The sequence below is a fragment of the Dysidea avara genome, chromosome 1 (genome assembly GCF_963678975.1).
Source record: "Dysidea avara chromosome 1, odDysAvar1.4, whole genome shotgun sequence".
Taxonomy (NCBI): domain Eukaryota; kingdom Metazoa; phylum Porifera; class Demospongiae; order Dictyoceratida; family Dysideidae; genus Dysidea; species Dysidea avara.
In genome coordinates, this window is record NC_089272.1 from 16,626,652 (window position 1) to 16,632,684 (window position 6,033).

The 6,033-nt window shown below is 36.8% G+C and overlaps 1 long non-coding RNA gene across 3 annotated transcripts; it reads right to left on the minus strand.

Annotated features, from left to right (window-relative positions):
- Positions 1–4,287: 4,287 nt before the first annotated feature.
- On the minus strand, positions 4,288–5,119 carry LOC136248825 (uncharacterized). Of its 3 annotated transcripts, none has more exons than XR_010697840.1 (5): positions 5,087–5,119; positions 4,744–4,799; positions 4,642–4,692; positions 4,538–4,588; positions 4,288–4,483 (listed from the first exon to the last, which is right to left on the minus strand). It is a non-coding gene; the product is annotated as an uncharacterized lncRNA (long non-coding RNA). The 3 variants fall into 3 exon arrangements; XR_010697841.1 differs by lacking the exon at positions 5,087–5,119 and adding an exon at positions 4,866–5,067; XR_010697838.1 differs by lacking the exon at positions 5,087–5,119 and having other exon boundaries at positions 4,289–4,483; positions 4,744–5,064.
- Between the last annotated feature and the right edge of the window lie 914 nt (positions 5,120–6,033).

Sequence of the window (6,033 nt, forward strand, 5' to 3'; positions counted from 1 at the left end):
TACTATTATTAAAGTGTAAAGCTACACTAGCTACCGTACATCTGCAGTGATACCTCCATCATCTGCTATCCATAACGATTGTTCTATAAGAGTTGTTAGTTGCTCTATTAGAACACTACACTGTTCTATGTATAAACTCTTTCAATCTATGTATCTGAACACCAGGTGGTCCCCAATGACACAATTGATTTGTTTTCATTTGTATGTTGTTCCCATTAGAAATGAAGCGAGAAGTATGTGGGCACAAACTACATCCCATCACACAACTGGTCATAACTCACTGTAACTTAATTTTATTATGAAGCAAATCAATCAATAATCACTAACAATAGCATGAAATTCTGCATGGCCATATCATAGATATCACAATATATTGTGACAAAAAACTTGAGTCAAGGAGAAAGTTGAATAGTAGGCAAATATTGTTCCCCCATTATTGTCTTTCCATTTGTGCACAGACCTGTCGCATATTTTGGGTCCACTTAAAAACAATTTGTCTTCTAACAAACACTGAAAATTTTGCATAAAATTAATTTAGACCTCATCACCTTGCACGCAAATCCACTATATAGTATGAATTAAATGGATCAACTGTAGGATCATACAAATTACAATGCACATTACAAAAAGTACAAATAAACGCTACTACTAAGTTCCAATACAAATAAATTTATATGACAGAAATGGTGACATTTACCTGGAGAGGAGTTTGCCTTGTGAGATGTACATGAGGAAACAGCACATAACCAGTTTGTTGTGCACTAATCTGGTAAAGTGGATGTGGATACAGTCTTCTTATTTTCATCACGGAAAGCTTCAGAACAGACGGATACGACACACTTGTCAGTGGGGTGTAATGACATATACTGTCTTGCTGATGAACGGATGAAGCTAGAATGTGTCCCAAGTAATATTATACAATCAGCATTTGTAGCAATCATCTTTTCTATTTGTGCAATAAACCCTCTGTCTGTTATTCCACCTGCAGCTTGTTTCAACATTTCTTCTCTTTCTTCAACTTGTAAACTGCCGTTAAATACATCCAAGAATATTTGATCACGTAGTGGTGTTAATCGGTTCTCCATTCTCCTAGAATACTTTTTGCTTCCAAACGTACCCATATCATAAGCCAAGAATATCTTCCATTTCTCCCTAACCTTGTCTAGTACGTGCTTAAGGCTTTTACTACACTGAAGTAAATACTTATCCTCTTCTAAAATATTACCAGCCTGTGGACTAAAATACAAAACATGATGTGTTCTGAAAACGATTCCAACATATTTGTGATCACCAATGTAATAGGACAAGTATGTTTTATAAGCTGTAATAACTTTCTGACTTGGTGGGAGCACTGGATACAAATTCCATGACCCTTTATTTTTTGACTGAAAATCTATTCTATTTTTGCGTACACCAAACCAACCAACAGTAATTAAAGTGACCTTATTTGGACTTGCATTTCCAAATATATAAGATGTAAATTCTTCTATAGATAAAGAATGAGGTTTATTTTGAGCACAAAGGTAACATACAGTCCTGGTAATGTTAAACATACTGTTTAGCCACCGTAAGTCATTTTTCTGAACTTGTAATTGGCCTAATTTACATTTTGGTCGTATTTCATCATCATAAGCAATTGTGAGTGGTTCTTCAAGGTCAGCTCTTTTCAATGTGTACAAAATAATTGCTTCACGTGGAGCTCTGGAAAGAAATTCTTCCCAAACAACTAAAGGATTACCACCTTTGTCAGTGATTATTTCATTCCACTTCTCTTTGTTGAAATAGTCACCAAATCGTAAACTTTCATTGAAGTTTGGAGCCAGCCCAATCATTTCAAAGACAGAATCTTGAGCAAATGGCTCTACAACCATCATGTCTACGATCTTAGCATACATCTGTAGATGCCACAGGTTAGTAGCTCCGTTGGTCTGTTCTTCATAAATGTAATAGGGTAATATATACCCTTGGGAGCCCCCCACTTCTGTTACATCAGGGTGTCTTGCGGGTCCGGGGATATTTTCAGCCGTTCCAGTGTCAGATTTATTCCTAACATATTCATGAATCGTTTGTGGTTGTCTTAAGGATGTTGTATCCAAACGATCGTTGTGTACGCGTTCTGACGTCATGGCCGGTACAGTTTCCATGTAACACGCATAGGCAACAGCGATCGTTACAACGAATAATACTAGGACACACCCCACAATACCTTTCACTGCAGGATCCGCCTGCATATCTTTCTATGACGAATGACGCCGGAACAAATGGAACATCACATATCAGCCAAACATCCTCGTAAGCACGCTTGATTGTTGTATGGCTTCCAATATATTCAATTGCTTGTCTGATCACGTGCTGTTGCTTTAGAAGGGCATATGGTGCAATCATAATAAAGTCAACGTTAGCTATAGGTAGGACACTTATAAATCAATTAAGTGTTAAACAGAACACAATTATATTATATTGGTGTTAATTGATGATAGACTAACCGATAATGAGGTGTTTATTTATTGTAGGCGTAGTAGCTATAGCTTGCAGGGTGTGGGCTTCTGTTTCATGACTTATTCCCTACACAAAATAATGAAATGATAAACAAGCTTAGCTTATATGCATGTAGCCATGTAGCACCATATGTACACCATGCTACAGGTAATGTAGCACCATATGCCGTATGCTATACAGTTAAAGCGGATGCTGCAAAGCATCCACTTATCCACTTTCTGCAATTTAATGCATTCTTTCAGATGTTACATGCACAGAGCATGTCCTGGCACTACTAGTATACTCAAATGGCCTCAGCTCATGCATGTCGTATGATGATCACATTCAGTTTGGTACAACTTCAGTGTTTGTTCAACATACAAGAAGATTTACCACAAACATTACTGAGCAGTTTCCTTGCTCTGATGCTAATTCAGATACTGGCTCGACTCAAAATACTCTTGTAACAATCTTAAGGTGTAGCTATAGTCTCAGCCTGAGTTAGCCTCTAGTTATAGATTGCATGCATATGCTTTCCTTTCTTCATGTGAAAGAAACTGTCTAGCTATATGAGAGACTAGTACACAGCAACCGCAGTCTATACCATACTGAATAATCATGAGTTATACTATATCCAGAGCATGGCCATGCATGCAGGTCATGCAGATCCTTATCACTAACTGCGTGTGTAGTGTACAGAATCATATTATCATATTCAGATCTCATTACCCCAGCAAATTAAAGGCCATGATCTGAGATCCTTTGTTAGCAATAGAGCCCAAGAGCTATAAATAAGTGGCCTGTGAAAATAGTGTTGCATACCTCAAGTTCCATATTGCCTCAAGTTCCATACCATACAATTGTTAAATAGAGTACACTCAAACAAAACACTATGGAAGCCATAATATGTATATAGAAGCTATGTAAGTAAGTTATAGACTTATAGTTATACCATAATATTATGATCCATGCTCTAATCATGAACCACATGCAATAGTGGGTTATGGGATCACCAATGCAATTGTGACTGGATTTGCGAAAAGGGGTCTTCAACACACATCCATTTCTGTGAACTTGAAAAACCTTAACTTTGTGTTCAAGTATCATGTAAACCTGAAATTTTCTCCATCCACTTAAGCATGCAACGTTGGTACTCACTGTTGCACAAATTTAAGTCATTAGCTTTTCCCAATCCAAATTAAGTTATGGCTTGTCAAAGTTGGTAAATTGGATGTGTGTGGCAGACCCCTTTTCACAAATCCGGTCACATTTTGCAAAAATCCTGGCTAACTTGAGAACACACAACTAAAAACCACCTTGAAAGGCATCCTTCAACTCTTGTAGTTAGTTGCAATGAGTATAGTATCAAGTGAAAAAGGAAGCAGGTAAGTGTATCTAATCAAACACAGCTAAGCTGTAAAAAAAGGTGTGGCCCCAAAAAGGCCATGGTGAAAAAAGATGTGAAATCCAAGGTGGCGGCCAAGAAATGGCTGTGATAGTAGGTTAATGGTAAAAATTTTAATAACAACAATTCAGGTGAATTTGGTGCTGCTTGTCGTTATTAAAATTTTTACCATTAACCTACCATCACAGCCATTTCTTGGCCGCCACCTTGGATTTCACATCTTTTTTCACCATGGCCTTTTTGGGGCCGCACCTTTTTTTACAGCTTACACTGTTAAAAGTGATGTGTTAAAATAACAACAAAACCAGGTGTAATTTGACGGTACCAAATATAACATCACCTTCTGGTGCTATATTAACCAACACATAGATGGTGCTAAAACAACATGATTATTTGGGTTGAATTTACATTCAAGGTTTGGTTGAATTGACACTTTGATCTCTAGTGCAAAAAGACAAAGACACTGGCTTCTTCCACTCTTGATCCTGATATCCTCATATCTGAAGGTTCTCCTCCATCTAGATCTTTTGAATGCTGTTCAGGTGGTTGCCATTGAAGTAACTATGCTACTACCAAGTGATTGGAATAGTCTTGAAATAGCTATATAAAAGGTAAGCAATTACAGAACAGTATGTGTATGTTCTTACTACATACCATGTTCACTGTCACATGTTATCAGCACAAAGTCTTTCTTCCACCTCAAATCTAAAAAAATATCAAATAAAGGTATGGCTAAAATTATGAATTGTTTAACATACTTGTTGTCTTACTGTAGCATTTGTTCAGCTGAATCAGACATGCCCATTTATCTAAAGATCAGAGCAATTACATACAAACAATTAAAATTGTTGTATGCATACCTGAAAAAGAGACTGCCACTTTTTCATTGCACATAATCAGTTTCCACTTCTGTGACCTATAGCAAGAGAAGCATAATATTTAATATGTTGCTACTACAGACCAAAAGCTAAGTTGGTTGTACTTTTGACTATTGATGCATGTTTATATAGTAGTCTACAATAAGCTTTCTCAATGGACGTTGAACGTTAATATCAAATGATTTCTAGACAATACATATAACTGAAACACAGCAGAACAATGGTGATACTGTACAGATACAGCCACAAAAATCCTACAATACCCTCTTTGGCTATTAACATAAGATCCCACACATTTACACTGGTTTTATCCATGGTTGCTTACATGAAACTGTTGCCAAATAGTTAGCTCCTTTCACAAGTGACATGAACTACATCTGTCCACATCATGATTTAAGTCCCTAGTCCTATATCAATCACTTATCTGACGGAGACATTATCTGCAGGTGACGTTTTACTCTTGTAGAGAGGACTATGTGTACAAACAATATATGTTTATATACTCTAAATATAATAGAGTACTTACAGCAGGAAGATGCAAGTTTTCAGACTCCATGCGCCACTGTGAACGGAAAAATTGCAGGGTCTTCTGTCTTTATTAGCACTGACATAACAGGCAACACTAACACTCATCACAAACTATAACGCAAACAACTAAGATAAACTATATATATATATATATGTGTATAAATTATTGTCAATAAAAGGCAATTCAAAATTCTCCAGCATAACTCAAGCAACCATGCAAGTTTTTTGGTAGCAGCAGTGTAGTAGTAGCAGCAGCAGCAGTAGCTATGTTTATCTTTGAACATCGGATTCCACATCAGATGAATTCCGCATAATTATTAGTTCAACCGGCTGGTAGAGACCGAGGCCGGGTAGAGACTGCATGAGTATAGCGCGAAGAGGTTAGTGTATGGTACTGCTAAGCTAAAATTATGGCACTTCATAGCTATACACTCTGCACAACTGATCATGAGTCTGACTCAAGTTAACCATAATCAAATGATAAAAACTATAGCTAGCTAGTTACTCTAGATAGTCAGAAGGTTTCAAGACTATTTGATGATATACAGAGCTATATGGCTATAAGGTTTATTACCATGTCTGATTTAGACATGCAATACAGTTCAGTATAGCTCATGCTAACGTATATGCATACTGAGCTAGTTAATCATTTGACTTTTGTACAACCTGACGTTCAACATCCAATGTAGCTATAATTACAAAGGTCTAGAGGTAGTTTGTAACTTATAGTGAACGATTACCTCT